Consider the following 19592-nt stretch of genomic DNA (forward strand, 5'->3'; position numbering starts at 1 on the left):
CATGTGATCAATCATTTCTTGCAGTGTTCAGGCCTGCCTCCTGTGACACTGAGGGTCATCTTGTAATTGTCGTTTTTGCCTGGATGTCTTGAAATTCTGAAGAACTAAATGAGGATAAGCGTTTTCCCATGACGCTCTCTGGCCCCGCCCCTCCCGGCGGGCGGCCGCGATGGCCAAAGCCCCGGCTTTTCATTTGGGAACACTGGTGGACGTTCCCCCGTCAATTCCACGGAGGAAATATTTGTTGTCATTGGCTGAGAGGGATCATCAGTGCTATTCCAATTATATGGGAACAGCAGAGAGGGAGAGACTGAGACGTAGAGATAAACATTGATAGAAAGGCAGGGAGAAGAATGGGAGAGAGATTCAAAACAATCATTCTAGAAAAGAAAGCAGAGAAACTATTTGCCAGCTGACAAGGAGCCACGGCACCACACCAGGTATATGAGCACTTTGAGAGAGCATTTCTCATCGCTTATGGCCATACCACCCTGAATATCAACCGATCTCGTCTGATCTCGCAAACTAAGCAGGCTCAGGCCTGGTCAGTACTCGGATGGGAGAGTGCCTGGGAATACCAGGTGCTGTAAGCTTTTTCACACTGTTGACAGCAGGGGGCACCTATTCCTCACACCTCACTTGTATTTTCTCCTCCATGCGTGCCTCTCGCACAAACAGAAAAAAAACAAAAAGCTCCGTAAACGCGTGCAGCCCACCCACTCATGCGGAAAGGAGCGGAGCGAAGCAATAACGATCTGTTTTTCATCGTACAGGAATGATGAGGGGAGAGCGCGAACGCAGTCCCCCACTACCAGAAATTTTGCAGTCGAGATTCCCACATTTGGGGAATTCGCAGGGGTCAGCACAACCGGAGTGCAATGGCCGAGCCTCGCCCTGGGTGAACCACCTTCGTGATCATGGTATCTCCCCTGCCAGGTAAGTATGAGTTGGAAAGGCGACCCATGCCACGGGCGCCTGGCACGACCCCATCACCATCCCAGGGTGGGTAAAATGTCAGCTCGATGCTCAAGGGTCATGTGATCAATCATTTCTTGCAGTGTTCAGGCCTGCCTCCTGTGACACTGAGGGTCATCTTGTAATTGTCGTTTTTGCCTGGATGTCTTGAAATTCTGAAGAACTAAATGAGGATAAGCGTTTTCCCATGACGCTCTCTGGCCCCGCCCCTCCCGGCGGGCGGCCGCGATGGCCAAAGCCCCGGCTTTTCATTTGGGAACACTGGTGGACGTTCCCCCGTCAATTCCACGGAGGAAATATTTGTTGTCATTGGCTGAGAGGGATCATCAGTGCTATTCCAATTATATGGGAACAGCAGAGAGGGAGAGACTGAGACGTAGAGATAAACATTGATAGAAAGGCAGGGAGAAGAATGGGAGAGAGATTCAAAACAATCATTCTAGAAAAGAAAGCAGAGAAACTATTTGCCAGCTGACAAGGAGCCACGGCACCACACCAGGTATATGAGCACTTTGAGAGAGCATTTCTCATCGCTTATGGCCATACCACCCTGAATATCAACCGATCTCGTCTGATCTCGCAAACTAAGCAGGCTCAGGCCTGGTCAGTACTCGGATGGGAGAGTGCCTGGGAATACCAGGTGCTGTAAGCTTTTTCACACTGTTGACAGCAGGGGGCACCTATTCCTCACACCTCACTTGTATTTTCTCCTCCATGCGTGCCTCTCACACAAACAGAAAAAAAACAAAAAGCTCCGTAAACGCGTGCAGCCCACCCACTCATGCGGAAAGGAGCGGAGCGAAGCAATAACGATCTGTTTTTCATCGTACAGGAATGATGAGGGGAGAGCGCGAACGCAGTCCCCCACTACCAGAAATTTTGCAGTCGAGATTCCCACATTTGGGGAATTCGCAGGGGTCAGCACAACCGGAGTGCAATGGCCGAGCCTCGCCCTGGGTGAACCACCTTCGTGATCATGGTATCTCCCCTGCCAGGTAAGTATGAGTTGGAAAGGCGACCCATGCCACGGGCGCCTGGCACGACCCCATCACCATCCCAGGGTGGGTAAAATGTCAGCTCGATGCTCAAGGGTCATGTGATCAATCATTTCTTGCAGTGTTCAGGCCTGCCTCCTGTGACACTGAGGGTCATCTTGTAATTGTCGTTTTTGCCTGGATGTCTTGAAATTCTGAAGAACTAAATGAGGATAAGCGTTTTCCCATGACGCTCTCTGGCCCCGCCCCTCCCGGCGGGCGGCCGCGATGGCCAAAGCCCCGGCTTTTCATTTGGGAACACTGGTGGACGTTCCCCCGTCAATTCCACGGAGGAAATATTTGTTGTCATTGGCTGAGAGGGATCATCAGTGCTATTCCAATTATATGGGAACAGCAGAGAGGGAGAGACTGAGACGTAGAGATAAACATTGATAGAAAGGCAGGGAGAAGAATGGGAGAGAGATTCAAAACAATCATTCTAGAAAAGAAAGCAGAGAAACTATTTGCCAGCTGACAAGGAGCCACGGCACCACACCAGGTATATGAGCACTTTGAGAGAGCATTTCTCATCGCTTATGGCCATACCACCCTGAATATCAACCGATCTCGTCTGATCTCGCAAACTAAGCAGGCTCAGGCCTGGTCAGTACTCGGATGGGAGAGTGCCTGGGAATACCAGATGCTGTAAGCTTTTTCACACTGTTGACAGCAGGGGGCACCTATTCCTCACACCTCACTTGTATTTTCTCCTCCATGTGTGCCTCTCGCACAAACAGAAAAAAAACAAAAAGCTCCGTAAACGCGTGCAGCCCACCCACTCATGCGGAAAGGAGCGGAGCGAAGCAATAACGATCTGTTTTTCATCGTACAAGAATGATGAGGGGAGAGCGCGAACGCAGTCCCCCACTACCAGAAATTTTGCAGTCGAGATTCCCACATTTGGGGAATTCGCAGGGGTCAGCACAACCGGAGTGCAATGGCCGAGCCTCGCCCTGGGTGAACCACCTTCATGATCATGGTATCTCCCCTGCCAGGTAAGTATGAGTTGGAAAGGCGACCCATGCCACGGGCGCCTGGCACGACCCCATCACCATCCCAGGGTGGGTAAAATGTCAGCTCGATGCTCAAGGGTCATGTGATCAATCATTTCTTGCAGTGTTCAGGCCTGCCTCCTGTGACACTGAGGGTCATCTTGTAATTGTCGTTTTTGCCTGGATGTCTTGAAATTCTGAAGAACTAAATGAGGATAAGCGTTTTCCCATGACGCTCTCTGGCCCCGCCCCTCCCGGCGGGCGGCCGCGATGGCCAAAGCCCCGGCTTTTCATTTGGGAACACTGGTGGACGTTCCCCCGTCAATTCCACGGAGGAAATATTTGTTGTCATTGGCTGAGAGGGATCATCAGTGCTATTCCAATTATATGGGAACAGCAGAGAGGGAGAGACTGAGACGTAGAGATAAACATTGATAGAAAGGCAGGGAGAAGAATGGGAGAGAGATTCAAAACAATCATTCTAGAAAAGAAAGCAGAGAAACTATTTGCCAGCTGACAAGGAGCCACGGCACCACACCAGGTATATGAGCACTTTGAGAGAGCATTTCTCATCGCTTATGGCCATACCACCCTGAATATCAACCGATCTCGTCTGATCTCGCAAACTAAGCAGGCTCAGGCCTGGTCAGTACTCGGATGGGAGAGTGCCTGGGAATACCAGGTGCTGTAAGCTTTTTCACACTGTTGACAGCAGGGGGCACCTATTCCTCACACCTCACTTGTATTTTCTCCTCCATGCGTGCCTCTCGCACAAACAGAAAAAAAACAAAAAGCTCCGTAAACGCGTGCAGCCCACCCACTCATGCGGAAAGGAGCGGAGCGAAGCAATAACGATCTGTTTTTCATCGTACAGGAATGATGAGGGGAGAGCGCGAACGCAGTCCCCCACTACCAGAAATTTTGCAGTCGAGATTCCCACATTTGGGGAATTCGCAGGGGTCAGCACAACCGGAGTGCAATGGCCGAGCCTCGCCCTGGGTGAACCACCTTCGTGATCATGGTATCTCCCCTGCCAGGTAAGTATGAGTTGGAAAGGCGACCCATGCCACGGGCGCCTGGCACGACCCCATCACCATCCCAGGGTGGGTAAAATGTCAGCTCGATGCTCAAGGGTCATGTGATCAATCATTTCTTGCAGTGTTCAGGCCTGCCTCCTGTGACACTGAGGGTCATCTTGTAATTGTCGTTTTTGCCTGGATGTCTTGAAATTCTGAAGAACTAAATGAGGATAAGCGTTTTCCCATGACGCTCTCTGGCCCCGCCCCTCCCGGCGGGCGGCCGCGATGGCCAAAGCCCCGGCTTTTCATTTGGGAACACTGGTGGACGTTCCCCCGTCAATTCCACGGAGGAAACATTTGTTGTCATTGGCTGAGAGGGATCATCAGTGCTATTCCAATTATATGGGAACAGCAGAGAGGGAGAGACTGAGACGTAGAGATAAACATTGATAGAAAGGCAGGGAGAAGAATGGGAGAGAGATTCAAAACAATCATTCTAGAAAAGAAAGCAGAGAAACTATTTGCCAGCTGACAAGGAGCCACGGCACCACACCAGGTATATGAGCACTTTGAGAGAGCATTTCTCATCGCTTATGGCCATACCACCCTGAATATCAACCGATCTCGTCTGATCTCGCAAACTAAGCAGGCTCAGGCCTGGTCAGTACTCGGATGGGAGAGTGCCTGGGAATACCAGGTGCTGTAAGCTTTTTCACACTGTTGACAGCAGGGGGCACCTATTCCTCACACCTCACTTGTATTTTCTCCTCCATGCGTGCCTCTCACACAAACAGAAAAAAAACAAAAAGCTCCGTAAACGCGTGCAGCCCACCCACTCATGCGGAAAGGAGCGGAGCGAAGCAATAACGATCTGTTTTTCATCGTACAGGAATGATGAGGGGAGAGCGCGAACGCAGTCCCCCACTACCAGAAATTTTGCAGTCGAGATTCCCACATTTGGGGAATTCGCAGGGGTCAGCACAACCGGAGTGCAATGGCCGAGCCTCGCCCTGGGTGAACCACCTTCGTGATCATGGTATCTCCCCTGCCAGGTAAGTATGAGTTGGAAAGGCGACCCATGCCACGGGCGCCTGGCACGACCCCATCACCATCCCAGGGTGGGTAAAATGTCAGCTCGATGCTCAAGGGTCATGTGATCAATCATTTCTTGCAGTGTTCAGGCCTGCCTCCTGTGACACTGAGGGTCATCTTGTAATTGTCGTTTTTGCCTGGATGTCTTGAAATTCTGAAGAACTAAATGAGGATAAGCGTTTTCCCATGACGCTCTCTGGCCCCGCCCCTCCCGGCGGGCGGCCGCGATGGCCAAAGCCCCGGCTTTTCATTTGGGAACACTGGTGGACGTTCCCCCGTCAATTCCACGGAGGAAATATTTGTTGTCATTGGCTGAGAGGGATCATCAGTGCTATTCCAATTATATGGGAACAGCAGAGAGGGAGAGACTGAGACGTAGAGATAAACATTGATAGAAAGGCAGGGAGAAGAATGGGAGAGAGATTCAAAACAATCATTCTAGAAAAGAAAGCAGAGAAACTATTTGCCAGCTGACAAGGAGCCACGGCACCACACCAGGTATATGAGCACTTTGAGAGAGCATTTCTCATCGCTTATGGCCATACCACCCTGAATATCAACCGATCTCGTCTGATCTCGCAAACTAAGCAGGCTCAGGCCTGGTCAGTACTCGGATGGGAGAGTGCCTGGGAATACCAGATGCTGTAAGCTTTTTCACACTGTTGACAGCAGGGGGCACCTATTCCTCACACCTCACTTGTATTTTCTCCTCCATGCGTGCCTCTCGCACAAACAGAAAAAAAACAAAAAGCTCCGTAAACGCGTGCAGCCCACCCACTCATGCGGAAAGGAGCGGAGCGAAGCAATAACGATCTGTTTTTCATCGTACAAGAATGATGAGGGGAGAGCGCGAACGCAGTCCCCCACTACCAGAAATTTTGCAGTCGAGATTCCCACATTTGGGGAATTCGCAGGGGTCAGCACAACCGGAGTGCAATGGCCGAGCCTCGCCCTGGGTGAACCACCTTCATGATCATGGTATCTCCCCTGCCAGGTAAGTATGAGTTGGAAAGGCGACCCATGCCACGGGCGCCTGGCACGACCCCATCACCATCCCAGGGTGGGTAAAATGTCAGCTCGATGCTCAAGGGTCATGTGATCAATCATTTCTTGCAGTGTTCAGGCCTGCCTCCTGTGACACTGAGGGTCATCTTGTAATTGTCGTTTTTGCCTGGATGTCTTGAAATTCTGAAGAACTAAATGAGGATAAGCGTTTTCCCATGACGCTCTCTGGCCCCGCCCCTCCCGGCGGGCGGCCGCGATGGCCAAAGCCCCGGCTTTTCATTTGGGAACACTGGTGGACGTTCCCCCGTCAATTCCACGGAGGAAATATTTGTTGTCATTGGCTGAGAGGGATCATCAGTGCTATTCCAATTATATGGGAACAGCAGAGAGGGAGAGACTGAGACGTAGAGATAAACATTGATAGAAAGGCAGGGAGAAGAATGGGAGAGAGATTCAAAACAATCATTCTAGAAAAGAAAGCAGAGAAACTATTTGCCAGCTGACAAGGAGCCACGGCACCACACCAGGTATATGAGCACTTTGAGAGAGCATTTCTCATCGCTTATGGCCATACCACCCTGAATATCAACCGATCTCGTCTGATCTCGCAAACTAAGCAGGCTCAGGCCTGGTCAGTACTCGGATGGGAGAGTGCCTGGGAATACCAGGTGCTGTAAGCTTTTTCACACTGTTGACAGCAGGGGGCACCTATTCCTCACACCTCACTTGTATTTTCTCCTCCATGCGTGCCTCTCGCACAAACAGAAAAAAAACAAAAAGCTCCGTAAACGCGTGCAGCCCACCCACTCATGCGGAAAGGAGCGGAGCGAAGCAATAACGATCTGTTTTTCATCGTACAGGAATGATGAGGGGAGAGCGCGAACGCAGTCCCCCACTACCAGAAATTTTGCAGTCGAGATTCCCACATTTGGGGAATTCGCAGGGGTCAGCACAACCGGAGTGCAATGGCCGAGCCTCGCCCTGGGTGAACCACCTTCGTGATCATGGTATCTCCCCTGCCAGGTAAGTATGAGTTGGAAAGGCGACCCATGCCACGGGCGCCTGGCACGACCCCATCACCATCCCAGGGTGGGTAAAATGTCAGCTCGATGCTCAAGGGTCATGTGATCAATCATTTCTTGCAGTGTTCAGGCCTGCCTCCTGTGACACTGAGGGTCATCTTGTAATTGTCGTTTTTGCCTGGATGTCTTGAAATTCTGAAGAACTAAATGAGGATAAGCGTTTTCCCATGACGCTCTCTGGCCCCGCCCCTCCCGGCGGGCGGCCGCGATGGCCAAAGCCCCGGCTTTTCATTTGGGAACACTGGTGGACGTTCCCCCGTCAATTCCACGGAGGAAATATTTGTTGTCATTGGCTGAGAGGGATCATCAGTGCTATTCCAATTATATGGGAACAGCAGAGAGGGAGAGACTGAGACGTAGAGATAAACATTGATAGAAAGGCAGGGAGAAGAATGGGAGAGAGATTCAAAACAATCATTCTAGAAAAGAAAGCAGAGAAACTATTTGCCAGCTGACAAGGAGCCACGGCACCACACCAGGTATATGAGCACTTTGAGAGAGCATTTCTCATCGCTTATGGCCATACCACCCTGAATATCAACCGATCTCGTCTGATCTCGCAAACTAAGCAGGCTCAGGCCTGGTCAGTACTCGGATGGGAGAGTGCCTGGGAATACCAGGTGCTGTAAGCTTTTTCACACTGTTGACAGCAGGGGGCACCTATTCCTCACACCTCACTTGTATTTTCTCCTCCATGCGTGCCTCTCACACAAACAGAAAAAAAACAAAAAGCTCCGTAAACGCGTGCAGCCCACCCACTCATGCGGAAAGGAGCGGAGCGAAGCAATAACGATCTGTTTTTCATCGTACAGGAATGATGAGGGGAGAGCGCGAACGCAGTCCCCCACTACCAGAAATTTTGCAGTCGAGATTCCCACATTTGGGGAATTCGCAGGGGTCAGCACAACCGGAGTGCAATGGCCGAGCCTCGCCCTGGGTGAACCACCTTCGTGATCATGGTATCTCCCCTGCCAGGTAAGTATGAGTTGGAAAGGCGACCCATGCCACGGGCGCCTGGCACGACCCCATCACCATCCCAGGGTGGGTAAAATGTCAGCTCGATGCTCAAGGGTCATGTGATCAATCATTTCTTGCAGTGTTCAGGCCTGCCTCCTGTGACACTGAGGGTCATCTTGTAATTGTCGTTTTTGCCTGGATGTCTTGAAATTCTGAAGAACTAAATGAGGATAAGCGTTTTCCCATGACGCTCTCTGGCCCCGCCCCTCCCGGCGGGCGGCCGCGATGGCCAAAGCCCCGGCTTTTCATTTGGGAACACTGGTGGACGTTCCCCCGTCAATTCCACGGAGGAAATATTTGTTGTCATTGGCTGAGAGGGATCATCAGTGCTATTCCAATTATATGGGAACAGCAGAGAGGGAGAGACTGAGACGTAGAGATAAACATTGATAGAAAGGCAGGGAGAAGAATGGGAGAGAGATTCAAAACAATCATTCTAGAAAAGAAAGCAGAGAAACTATTTGCCAGCTGACAAGGAGCCACGGCACCACACCACACCAGGTATATGAGCACTTTGAGAGAGCATTTCTCATCGCTTATGGCCATACCACCCTGAATATCAACCGATCTCGTCTGATCTCGCAAACTAAGCAGGCTCAGGCCTGGTCAGTACTCGGATGGGAGAGTGCCTGGGAATACCAGATGCTGTAAGCTTTTTCACACTGTTGACAGCAGGGGGCACCTATTCCTCACACCTCACTTGTATTTTCTCCTCCATGCGTGCCTCTCGCACAAACAGAAAAAAAACAAAAAGCTCCGTAAACGCGTGCAGCCCACCCACTCATGCGGAAAGGAGCGGAGCGAAGCAATAACGATCTGTTTTTCATCGTACAAGAATGATGAGGGGAGAGCGCGAACGCAGTCCCCCACTACCAGAAATTTTGCAGTCGAGATTCCCACATTTGGGGAATTCGCAGGGGTCAGCACAACCGGAGTGCAATGGCCGAGCCTCGCCCTGGGTGAACCACCTTCATGATCATGGTATCTCCCCTGCCAGGTAAGTATGAGTTGGAAAGGCGACCCATGCCACGGGCGCCTGGCACGACCCCATCACCATCCCAGGGTGGGTAAAATGTCAGCTCGATGCTCAAGGGTCATGTGATCAATCATTTCTTGCAGTGTTCAGGCCTGCCTCCTGTGACACTGAGGGTCATCTTGTAATTGTCGTTTTTGCCTGGATGTCTTGAAATTCTGAAGAACTAAATGAGGATAAGCGTTTTCCCATGACGCTCTCTGGCCCCGCCCCTCCCGGCGGGCGGCCGCGATGGCCAAAGCCCCGGCTTTTCATTTGGGAACACTGGTGGACGTTCCCCCGTCAATTCCACGGAGGAAATATTTGTTGTCATTGGCTGAGAGGGATCATCAGTGCTATTCCAATTATATGGGAACAGCAGAGAGGGAGAGACTGAGACGTAGAGATAAACATTGATAGAAAGGCAGGGAGAAGAATGGGAGAGAGATTCAAAACAATCATTCTAGAAAAGAAAGCAGAGAAACTATTTGCCAGCTGACAAGGAGCCACGGCACCACACCAGGTATATGAGCACTTTGAGAGAGCATTTCTCATCGCTTATGGCCATACCACCCTGAATATCAACCGATCTCGTCTGATCTCGCAAACTAAGCAGGCTCAGGCCTGGTCAGTACTCGGATGGGAGAGTGCCTGGGAATACCAGGTGCTGTAAGCTTTTTCACACTGTTGACAGCAGGGGGCACCTATTCCTCACACCTCACTTGTATTTTCTCCTCCATGCGTGCCTCTCGCACAAACAGAAAAAAAACAAAAAGCTCCGTAAACGCGTGCAGCCCACCCACTCATGCGGAAAGGAGCGGAGCGAAGCAATAACGATCTGTTTTTCATCGTACAGGAATGATGAGGGGAGAGCGCGAACGCAGTCCCCCACTACCAGAAATTTTGCAGTCGAGATTCCCACATTTGGGGAATTCGCAGGGGTCAGCACAACCGGAGTGCAATGGCCGAGCCTCGCCCTGGGTGAACCACCTTCGTGATCATGGTATCTCCCCTGCCAGGTAAGTATGAGTTGGAAAGGCGACCCATGCCACGGGCGCCTGGCACGACCCCATCACCATCCCAGGGTGGGTAAAATGTCAGCTCGATGCTCAAGGGTCATGTGATCAATCATTTCTTGCAGTGTTCAGGCCTGCCTCCTGTGACACTGAGGGTCATCTTGTAATTGTCGTTTTTGCCTGGATGTCTTGAAATTCTGAAGAACTAAATGAGGATAAGCGTTTTCCCATGACGCTCTCTGGCCCCGCCCCTCCCGGCGGGCGGCCGCGATGGCCAAAGCCCCGGCTTTTCATTTGGGAACACTGGTGGACGTTCCCCCGTCAATTCCACGGAGGAAATATTTGTTGTCATTGGCTGAGAGGGATCATCAGTGCTATTCCAATTATATGGGAACAGCAGAGAGGGAGAGACTGAGACGTAGAGATAAACATTGATAGAAAGGCAGGGAGAAGAATGGGAGAGAGATTCAAAACAATCATTCTAGAAAAGAAAGCAGAGAAACTATTTGCCAGCTGACAAGGAGCCACGGCACCACACCAGGTATATGAGCACTTTGAGAGAGCATTTCTCATCGCTTATGGCCATACCACCCTGAATATCAACCGATCTCGTCTGATCTCGCAAACTAAGCAGACTCAGGCCTGGTCAGTACTCGGATGGGAGAGTGCCTGGGAATACCAGGTGCTGTAAGCTTTTTCACACTGTTGACAGCAGGGGGCACCTATTCCTCACACCTCACTTGTATTTTCTCCTCCATGCGTGCCTCTCACACAAACAGAAAAAAAACAAAAAGCTCCGTAAACGCGTGCAGCCCACCCACTCATGCGGAAAGGAGCGGAGCGAAGCAATAACGATCTGTTTTTCATCGTACAGGAATGATGAGGGGAGAGCGCGAACGCAGTCCCCCACTACCAGAAATTTTGCAGTCGAGATTCCCACATTTGGGGAATTCGCAGGGGTCAGCACAACCGGAGTGCAATGGCCGAGCCTCGGCCTGGGTGAACCACCTTCGTGATCATGGTATCTCCCCTGCCAGGTAAGTATGAGTTGGAAAGGCGACCCATGCCACGGGCGCCTGGCACGACCCCATCACCATCCCAGGGTGGGTAAAATGTCAGCTCGATGCTCAAGGGTCATGTGATCAATCATTTCTTGCAGTGTTCAGGCCTGCCTCCTGTGACACTGAGGGTCATCTTGTAATTGTCGTTTTTGCCTGGATGTCTTGAAATTCTGAAGAACTAAATGAGGATAAGCGTTTTCCCATGACGCTCTCTGGCCCCGCCCCTCCCGGCGGGCGGCCGCGATGGCCAAAGCCCCGGCTTTTCATTTGGGAACACTGGTGGACGTTCCCCCGTCAATTCCACGGAGGAAATATTTGTTGTCATTGGCTGAGAGGGATCATCAGTGCTATTCCAATTATATGGGAACAGCAGAGAGGGAGAGACTGAGACGTAGAGATAAACATTGATAGAAAGGCAGGGAGAAGAATGGGAGAGAGATTCAAAACAATCATTCTAGAAAAGAAAGCAGAGAAACTATTTGCCAGCTGACAAGGAGCCACGGCACCACACCAGGTATATGAGCACTTTGAGAGAGCATTTCTCATCGCTTATGGCCATACCACCCTGAATATCAACCGATCTCGTCTGATCTCGCAAACTAAGCAGGCTCAGGCCTGGTCAGTACTCGGATGGGAGAGTGCCTGGGAATACCAGGTGCTGTAAGCTTTTTCACACTGTTGACAGCAGGGGGCACCTATTCCTCACACCTCACTTGTATTTTCTCCTCCATGCGTGCCTCTCGCACAAACAGAAAAAAAACAAAAAGCTCCGTAAACGCGTGCAGCCCACCCACTCATGCGGAAAGGAGCGGAGCGAAGCAATAACGATCTGTTTTTCATCGTACAGGAATGATGAGGGGAGAGCGCGAACGCAGTCCCCCACTACCAGAAATTTTGCAGTCGAGATTCCCACATTTGGGGAATTCGCAGGGGTCAGCACAACCGGAGTGCAATGGCCGAGCCTCGCCCTGGGTGAACCACCTTCGTGATCATGGTATCTCCCCTGCCAGGTAAGTATGAGTTGGAAAGGCGACCCATGCCACGGGCGCCTGGCACGACCCCATCACCATCCCAGGGTGGGTAAAATGTCAGCTCGATGCTCAAGGGTCATGTGATCAATCATTTCTTGCAGTGTTCAGGCCTGCCTCCTGTGACACTGAGGGTCATCTTGTAATTGTCGTTTTTGCCTGGATGTCTTGAAATTCTGAAGAACTAAATGAGGATAAGCGTTTTCCCATGACGCTCTCTGGCCCCGCCCCTCCCGGCGGGCGGCGATGGCCAAAGCCCCGGCTTTTCATTTGGGAACACTGGTGGACGTTCCCCGGTCAATTCCACGGAGGAAATATTTGTTGTCATTGGCTGAGAGGGATCATCAGTGCTATTCCAATTATATGGGAACAGCAGAGAGGGAGAGACTGAGACGTAGAGATAAACATTGATAGAAAGGCAGGGAGAAGAATGGGAGAGAGATTCAAAACAATCATTCTAGAAAAGAAAGCAGAGAAACTATTTGCCAGCTGACAAGGAGCCACGGCACCACACCACACCAGGTATATGAGCACTTTGAGAGAGCATTTCTCATCGCTTATGGCCATACCACCCTGAATATCAACCGATCTCGTCTGATCTCGCAAACTAAGCAGGCTCAGGCCTGGTCAGTACTCGGATGGGAGAGTGCCTGGGAATACCAGATGCTGTAAGCTTTTTCACACTGTTGACAGCAGGGGGCACCTATTCCTCACACCTCACTTGTATTTTCTCCTCCATGCGTGCCTCTCGCACAAACAGAAAAAAAACAAAAAGCTCCGTAAACGCGTGCAGCCCACCCACTCATGCGGAAAGGAGCGGAGCGAAGCAATAACGATCTGTTTTTCATCGTACAAGAATGATGAGGGGAGAGCGCGAACGCAGTCCCCCACTACCAGAAATTTTGCAGTCGAGATTCCCACATTTGGGGAATTCGCAGGGGTCAGCACAACCGGAGTGCAATGGCCGAGCCTCACCCTGGGTGTACCACCTTCGTGATCATGGTATCTCCCCTGCCAGGTAAGTATGAGTTGGAAAGGCGACCCATGCCACGGGCGCCTGGCACGACCCCATCACCATCCCAGGGTGGGTAAAATGTCAGCTCGATGCTCAAGGGTCATGTGATCAATCATTTCTTGCAGTGTTCAGGCCTGCCTCCTGTGACACTGAGGGTCATCTTGTAATTGTCGTTTTTGCCTGGATGTCTTGAAATTCTGAAGAACTAAATGAGGATAAGCGTTTTCCCATGACGCTCTCTGGCCCCGCCCCTCCCGGCGGGCGGCCGCGATGGCCAAAGCCCCGGCTTTTCATTTGGGAACACTGGTGGACGTTCCCCCGTCAATTCCACGGAGGAAATATTTGTTGTCATTGGCTGAGAGGGATCATCAGTGCTATTCCAATTATATGGGAACAGCAGAGAGGGAGAGACTGAGACGTAGAGATAAACATTGATAGAAAGGCAGGGAGAAGAATGGGAGAGAGATTCAAAACAATCATTCTAGAAAAGAAAGCAGAGAAACTATTTGCCAGCTGACAAGGAGCCACGGCACCACACCACACCAGGTATATGAGCACTTTGAGAGAGCATTTCTCATCGCTTATGGCCATACCACCCTGAATATCAACCGATCTCGTCTGATCTCGCAAACTAAGCAGGCTCAGGCCTGGTCAGTACTCGGATGGGAGAGTGCCTGGGAATACCAGATGCTGTAAGCTTTTTCACACTGTTGACAGCAGGGGGCACCTATTCCTCACACCTCACTTGTATTTTCTCCTCCATGCGTGCCTCTCGCACAAACAGAAAAAAAACAAAAAGCTCCGTAAACGCGTGCAGCCCACCCACTCATGCGGAAAGGAGCGGAGCGAAGCAATAACGATCTGTTTTTCATCGTACAAGAATGATGAGGGGAGAGCGCGAACGCAGTCCCCCACTACCAGAAATTTTGCAGTCGAGACTCCCACATTTGGGGAATTCGCAGGGGTCAGCACAACCGGAGTGCAATGGCCGAGCCTCACCCTGGGTGAACCACGGAATGCTTTAGTAAAATACTATTTTATTGGATTTAGTATTTTCTTTTCATCAATAAAAACAATTCGATTTTTAATACTTATGATTAAAAACATTGACATATCAATCCTTAAAATCACTTAAAAAATTTTAAAATCTTTGTGATTTTAACAAAACTAAAACAATAAACTTTAAAATAAACGTGCTCAAATCAAATAAACAAAACGTGATAAAAGCAAAAACTGCACACCAACAAAAAAGTCAAATACATTGAAGATAACAGAAAATGCAATAGACAAAATAAAGAAACAATTAAAAAGTAAAAATAAAAAACAAACAAAAAAGTCTAATGCATTTTAAATTAAACCCAAAACGGTCAATGTATTTGACAAAAAAATATAACAAAACTATACCAGAAACCCTAAACAATTGTGATTTAAAAACAACTAAGTCTTTAAAAACAATTAAGATTTGTTATTTAAAATCTTCTTTTAAAAACAATCATTCATAAAATCTTTAAAAGATCTTTAAAAGATCTTGGACTCGGGCTCCAGCAGGGGGAACTAACCGTCCCCGGAGGTGGGTCCCATCATGGGATCCTGAGCTCCCCCAGATCTTGTATACGCCAGTTCTTAAAGGCTTCCTCCTTGCCCCTCTGATGGACCTCCAGATTGACGTAGTCTTTTACAAACACCATGCCCCTCCGCGCGATGACGATCGGGTCCAGCTCCTGCTTATTAAACAAACAGATGTTCCGTCCCTCCCACAGTGCCTGCTTCACTGCGCAGACGACACGCCACCAGCACCTCAGGGTTGATGTTGAAATTCCCCTTGCCGGACCGTATAGGATCTGCTGGGCGGTCGCCCGCGCAGGAACGGCGAACCTGTGGAGGAACGGAGAAAACAGGAGCCAGACCCTGTGGGCGGAGGGGCACTCACTAAAAATGTGAGCCTCCGTCTCCTTCCCCAAGCAACCCTTATAGGGGCAGGTGTCATAAGGAGCTATGCCCCTTCTGTGCATAAACACTCGGGTGGGGAGACACCGACTCACAGCCATCCAGGAGACATCTTTCTGCGTGTTCGTGAGGCAAACGTGCGTAGCGTTAGCCCAGATAAACCGGCAGGTTTCGGGAGGGAAATCTTCTATCCGGCTGGTCTCCTGGGCAGATCTCATCTGACTACAGATGGTCTTATAATCCCAGGAGGCCAGCACGACTTTATGGAGGCCTACTTCGAGCGCAAAGGCTCGGAGCGCCCTGTAGAACGGCGGGGGATCCCACGAGTGCGGCCTGGTGTTGTCCATGGCGCAGAGGCCGAATGGTCTCAGGCTGCTGGCAAAATAAAAGCGGTTCATGAAACTCACTTTCTTGCCAGCAGCCTGGATGTTCTTAACCACATAGGCCAGCCCCTGCGCCTTTATCAGCCGCACAACGTCCGGGACCCCCCTGCCTCCATCCAGGGTACCCTTCACCATCTGCACTCTTTTCAGCCTCTCCATTTTGCTCCCCCAGACAAACCAAAATATAATTCGGGTCACTAGTTTTGCGATACCCTTGTCTGGGGGGAAGATCATTCCTACGTAGAGGAGTATCGGGAAGAGGATGGCCTTTACGACCAGCACCTTACCAGCCATCGTCAAGGTCCTTGTGCTCCAGCCGTGGATCTTCCTTTGGACCTTTGCTATGGCCTCCTCCCAGCTCCGGGTGCCCGTGTTGGTCCCGTCGATCGTGATCCCCAGAACCTTGATAAACGGCTTCACAGGGAACACGGTCGGCGGGCCCCGGCCGACAGGCCATGCCCTGGAGAGGTAGACCTCGCTCTTGGCCTTATTCACAGCGGCCCCCGTCGCCCTGCAGAAGCCGTCCAGCAGTTCCTCGACCCTGGCCACGGACGGAGCGTCCGTGCAGACCACGGCCACGTCGTCCATATAGGCCAGGGCCTTCAGTTGCTCTCCGCCGGAACCCGGGAGATGGAAACCTGTCACCCGGACGTCCCGGCGGATCGCCTGCATGAACGGCTCCAAGCAGAGGACGTACAGCAGGGCCGACAGGGGACAACCCTGCCGGACCCCCGACCTGACCGGAAATGGTTCGGTCAGGTGGCGGTTCACAAGGACCCTGCTGCTTAGGCCGCTGTAGATGATCTTGACCCACCTCCTCAGGCCAAGAGCGAGACCCATCCTCTCCATAACAAGCTGCAGGTATTCGTGGCCCACTCTGTCGAAGGCTTTCTCCTGGTCCAAGCTGACCTTCGTGATCATGGTATCTCCCCTGCCAGGTAAGTATGAGTTGGAAAGGCCACCCATGCCACGGGCGCCTGGCACGACCCCATCACCATCCCAGGGTGGGTAAAATGTCAGCTCGATGCTCAAGGGTCATGTGATCAATCATTTCTTGCAGTGTTCAGGCCTGCCTCCTGTGACACTGAGGGTCATCTTGTAATTGTCGTTTTTGCCTGGATGTCTTGAAATTCTGAAGAACTAAATGAGGATAAGCGTTTTCCCATGACGCTCTCTGGCCCCGCCCCTCCCGGCGGGCGGCCGCGATGGCCAAAGCCCCGGCTTTTCATTTGGGAACACTGGTGGACGTTCCCCCGTCAATTCCACGGAGGAAATATTTGTTGTCATTGGCTGAGAGGGATCATCAGTGCTATTCCAATTATATGGGAACAGCAGAGAGGGAGAGACTGAGACGTAGAGATAAACATTGATAGAAAGGCAGGGAGAAGAATGGGAGAGAGATTCAAAACAATCATTCTAGAAAAGAAAGAAGAGAAACTATTTGCCAGCTGACAAGGAGCCACGGCACCACACCAGGTATATGAGCACTTTGAGAGAGCATTTCTCATCGCTTATGGCCATACCACCCTGAATATCAACCGATCTCGTCTGATCTCGCAAACTAAGCAGGCTCAGGCCTGGTCAGTACTCGGATGGGAGAGTGCCTGGGAATACCAGGTGCTGTAAGCTTTTTCACACTGTTGACAGCAGGGGGCACCTATTCCTCACACCTCACTTGTATTTTCTCCTCCATGCGTGCCTCTCGCACAAACAGAAAAAAAACAAAAAGCTCCGTAAACACGTGCAGCCCACCCACTCATGCGGAAAGGAGCGGAGCGAAGCAATAACGATCTGTTTTTCATCGTACAGGAATGATGAGGGGAGAGCGCGAACGCAGTCCCCCACTACCAGAAATTTTGCAGTCGAGATTCCCACATTTGGGGAATTCGCAGGGGTCAGCACAACCGGAGTGCAATGGCCGAGCCTCGCCCTGGGTGAACCACCTTCGTGATCATGGTATCTCCCCTGCCAGGTAAGTAAAATACTGTTTATTAAGTTTAGTATTTTTACATTTCTTAAAATAGAACAATTTCAATTTTAATACTTATGATTAAAATCGTTTAAAATATCAGTTCTTAAAATCACTTAAAATTTTTTAAAATCTTGTGATTTTTTTAACAAAACTAAAACAATAAACTTTAAAATAAACGTGCTCAAATCAAATAAACAAAACGTGATAAAAGCAAAAACTGCACACCAACAAAAAAGTCAAATACATTGAAGATAACAGAAAATGCAATAGACAAAATAAAGAAACAATTAAAAAGTAAAAATAAAAAACAAACAAAAAAGTCTAATGCATTTTAAATTAAACCCAAAACGGTCAATGTATTTGACAAAAAAATATAACAAAACTATACCAGAAACCCTAAACAATTGTGATTTAAAAACAACTAAGTCTTTAAAAACAATTAAGATTTGTTATTTAAAATCTTCTTTTAAAAACAATCATTCATAAAATCTTTAAAAGATCTTTAAAAGATCTTGGACTCGGGCTCCAGCAGGGGGAACTAACCGTCCCCGGAGGTGGGTCCCATCATGGGATCCTGAGCTCCCCCAGATCTTGTATACGCCAGTTCTTAAAGGCTTCCTCCTTGCCCCTCTGATGGACCTCCAGATTGACGTAGTCTTTTACAAACACCATGCCCCTCCGCGCGATGACGATCGGGTCCAGCTCCTGCTTATTGAACAAACAGATGTTCCGTCCCTCCCACAGTGCCTGCTTCACTGCGCAGACGACACGCCACCAGCACCTCAGGGTTGATGTTGAAATTCCCCTTGCCGGACCGTATAGGATCTGCTGGGCGGTCGCCCGCGCAGGAACGGCGAACCTGTGGAGGAACGGAGAAAACAGGAGCCAGACCCTGTGGGCGGAGGGGCACTCACTAAAAATGTGAGCCTCCGTCTCCTTCCCCAAGCAACCCTTATAGGGGCAGGTGTCATAAGGAGCTATGCCCCTTCTGTGCATAAACACTCAGGTGGGGAGACACCGACTCACAGCCATCCAGGAGACATCTTTCTGCGTGTTCGTGAGGCAAACGTGCGTAGCGTTAGCCCAGATAAACCGGCAGGTTTCGGGAGGGAAATCTTCTATCCGGCTGGTCTCCTGGGCAGATCTCATCTGACTACAGATGGTCTTATAATCCCAGGAGGCCAGCACGACTTTATGGAGGCCTACTTCGAGCGCAAAGGCTCGGAGCGCCCTGTAGAACGGCGGGGGATCCCACGAGTGCGGCCTGGTGTTGTCCATGGCGCAGAGGCCGAATGGTCTCAGGCTGCTGGCAAAATAAAAGCGGTTCATGAAACTCACTTTCTTGCCAGCAGCCTGGATGTTCTTAACCACATAGGCCAGCCCCTGCGCCTTTATCAGCCGCACAACGTCCGGGACCCCCCTGCCTCCATCCAGGGTACCCTTCACCATCTGCACTCTTTTCAGCCTCTCCATTTTGCTCCCCCAGACAAACCAAAATATAATTCGGGTCACTAGTTTTGCGATACCCTTGTCTGGGGGGAAGATCATTCCTACGTAGAGGAGTATCGGGAAGAGGATGGCCTTTACGACCAGCACCTTACCAGCCATCGTCAAGGTCCTTGTGCTCCAGCCGTGGATCTTCCTTTGGACCTTTGCTATGGCCTCCTCCCAGCTCCGGGTGCCCGTGTTGGTCCCGTCAATCGTGATCCCCAGAACCTTGATAAACGGCTTCACAGGGAACACGGTCGGCGGGCCCCGGCCGACAGGCCATGCCCTGGAGAGGTAGACCTCGCTCTTGGCCTTATTCACAGCGGCCCCCGTCGCCCTGCAGAAGCCGTCCAGCAGTTCCTCGACCCTGGCCACGGACGGAGCGTCCGTGCAGACCACGGCCACGTCGTCCATATAGGCCAGGGCCTTCAGTTGCTCTCCGCCGGAACCCGGG

The 19592-nt window shown here is 50.7% G+C and overlaps 14 non-coding genes and 16 pseudogenes across 14 annotated transcripts; 15 read left to right on the forward strand and 15 right to left on the reverse strand.

Annotated features, from left to right (window-relative positions):
- The first annotated feature begins 473 nt into the window (after nt 1–473).
- Nucleotides 474–593, forward strand: LOC136763817 (uncharacterized; annotated as a pseudogene).
- Nucleotides 594–780: 187 nt separating this feature from the next.
- LOC136763690 (U1 spliceosomal RNA) lies at nt 781–944 on the reverse strand. Its single transcript, XR_010821018.1, has one exon. It is a non-coding gene; the product is annotated as a U1 spliceosomal RNA (small nuclear RNA).
- A 563-nt stretch (nt 945–1507) lies between these two features.
- LOC136763828 (uncharacterized) lies at nt 1508–1627 on the forward strand (annotated as a pseudogene).
- A 187-nt stretch (nt 1628–1814) lies between these two features.
- Nucleotides 1815–1978, reverse strand: LOC136763691 (U1 spliceosomal RNA). The gene has a single exon (XR_010821019.1). It is a non-coding gene; the product is annotated as a U1 spliceosomal RNA (small nuclear RNA).
- A 563-nt stretch (nt 1979–2541) lies between these two features.
- On the forward strand, nt 2542–2661 carry LOC136763655 (uncharacterized; annotated as a pseudogene).
- Nucleotides 2662–2848: 187 nt separating this feature from the next.
- Nucleotides 2849–3012, reverse strand: LOC136763678 (U1 spliceosomal RNA). The gene has a single exon (XR_010821007.1). It is a non-coding gene; the product is annotated as a U1 spliceosomal RNA (small nuclear RNA).
- A 563-nt stretch (nt 3013–3575) lies between these two features.
- Nucleotides 3576–3695, forward strand: LOC136763839 (uncharacterized; annotated as a pseudogene).
- A 187-nt stretch (nt 3696–3882) lies between these two features.
- On the reverse strand, nt 3883–4046 carry LOC136763692 (U1 spliceosomal RNA). The gene has a single exon (XR_010821020.1). It is a non-coding gene; the product is annotated as a U1 spliceosomal RNA (small nuclear RNA).
- Nucleotides 4047–4609: 563 nt separating this feature from the next.
- LOC136763648 (uncharacterized) lies at nt 4610–4729 on the forward strand (annotated as a pseudogene).
- A 187-nt stretch (nt 4730–4916) lies between these two features.
- Nucleotides 4917–5080, reverse strand: LOC136763694 (U1 spliceosomal RNA). The gene has a single exon (XR_010821021.1). It is a non-coding gene; the product is annotated as a U1 spliceosomal RNA (small nuclear RNA).
- A 563-nt stretch (nt 5081–5643) lies between these two features.
- LOC136763656 (uncharacterized) lies at nt 5644–5763 on the forward strand (annotated as a pseudogene).
- A 187-nt stretch (nt 5764–5950) lies between these two features.
- Nucleotides 5951–6114, reverse strand: LOC136763679 (U1 spliceosomal RNA). Its single transcript, XR_010821008.1, has one exon. It is a non-coding gene; the product is annotated as a U1 spliceosomal RNA (small nuclear RNA).
- Nucleotides 6115–6677: 563 nt separating this feature from the next.
- On the forward strand, nt 6678–6797 carry LOC136763659 (uncharacterized; annotated as a pseudogene).
- A 187-nt stretch (nt 6798–6984) lies between these two features.
- Nucleotides 6985–7148, reverse strand: LOC136763695 (U1 spliceosomal RNA). The gene has a single exon (XR_010821022.1). It is a non-coding gene; the product is annotated as a U1 spliceosomal RNA (small nuclear RNA).
- A 563-nt stretch (nt 7149–7711) lies between these two features.
- LOC136763670 (uncharacterized) lies at nt 7712–7831 on the forward strand (annotated as a pseudogene).
- Nucleotides 7832–8018: 187 nt separating this feature from the next.
- LOC136763696 (U1 spliceosomal RNA) lies at nt 8019–8182 on the reverse strand. Its single transcript, XR_010821023.1, has one exon. It is a non-coding gene; the product is annotated as a U1 spliceosomal RNA (small nuclear RNA).
- Nucleotides 8183–8750: 568 nt separating this feature from the next.
- Nucleotides 8751–8870, forward strand: LOC136763657 (uncharacterized; annotated as a pseudogene).
- Nucleotides 8871–9057: 187 nt separating this feature from the next.
- On the reverse strand, nt 9058–9221 carry LOC136763680 (U1 spliceosomal RNA). The gene has a single exon (XR_010821009.1). It is a non-coding gene; the product is annotated as a U1 spliceosomal RNA (small nuclear RNA).
- Nucleotides 9222–9784: 563 nt separating this feature from the next.
- Nucleotides 9785–9904, forward strand: LOC136763674 (uncharacterized; annotated as a pseudogene).
- A 187-nt stretch (nt 9905–10091) lies between these two features.
- On the reverse strand, nt 10092–10255 carry LOC136763697 (U1 spliceosomal RNA). Its single transcript, XR_010821024.1, has one exon. It is a non-coding gene; the product is annotated as a U1 spliceosomal RNA (small nuclear RNA).
- A 563-nt stretch (nt 10256–10818) lies between these two features.
- Nucleotides 10819–10938, forward strand: LOC136763654 (uncharacterized; annotated as a pseudogene).
- Nucleotides 10939–11125: 187 nt separating this feature from the next.
- On the reverse strand, nt 11126–11289 carry LOC136763765 (U1 spliceosomal RNA). The gene has a single exon (XR_010821085.1). It is a non-coding gene; the product is annotated as a U1 spliceosomal RNA (small nuclear RNA).
- Nucleotides 11290–11852: 563 nt separating this feature from the next.
- LOC136763682 (uncharacterized) lies at nt 11853–11972 on the forward strand (annotated as a pseudogene).
- A 187-nt stretch (nt 11973–12159) lies between these two features.
- LOC136763698 (U1 spliceosomal RNA) lies at nt 12160–12323 on the reverse strand. The gene has a single exon (XR_010821025.1). It is a non-coding gene; the product is annotated as a U1 spliceosomal RNA (small nuclear RNA).
- Nucleotides 12324–12888: 565 nt separating this feature from the next.
- Nucleotides 12889–13008, forward strand: LOC136763658 (uncharacterized; annotated as a pseudogene).
- A 187-nt stretch (nt 13009–13195) lies between these two features.
- On the reverse strand, nt 13196–13359 carry LOC136763752 (U1 spliceosomal RNA). Its single transcript, XR_010821073.1, has one exon. It is a non-coding gene; the product is annotated as a U1 spliceosomal RNA (small nuclear RNA).
- Nucleotides 13360–13927: 568 nt separating this feature from the next.
- Nucleotides 13928–14047, forward strand: LOC136763660 (uncharacterized; annotated as a pseudogene).
- A 187-nt stretch (nt 14048–14234) lies between these two features.
- Nucleotides 14235–14376, reverse strand: LOC136763771 (uncharacterized; annotated as a pseudogene).
- A 2811-nt stretch (nt 14377–17187) lies between these two features.
- Nucleotides 17188–17307, forward strand: LOC136763693 (uncharacterized; annotated as a pseudogene).
- A 187-nt stretch (nt 17308–17494) lies between these two features.
- On the reverse strand, nt 17495–17658 carry LOC136763751 (U1 spliceosomal RNA). The gene has a single exon (XR_010821072.1). It is a non-coding gene; the product is annotated as a U1 spliceosomal RNA (small nuclear RNA).
- Nucleotides 17659–19592: the final 1934 nt, after the last annotated feature.

Source organism: Amia ocellicauda, chromosome 11 (assembly GCF_036373705.1).
Source record: "Amia ocellicauda isolate fAmiCal2 chromosome 11, fAmiCal2.hap1, whole genome shotgun sequence".
Classification (NCBI taxonomy): domain Eukaryota; kingdom Metazoa; phylum Chordata; class Actinopteri; order Amiiformes; family Amiidae; genus Amia; species Amia ocellicauda.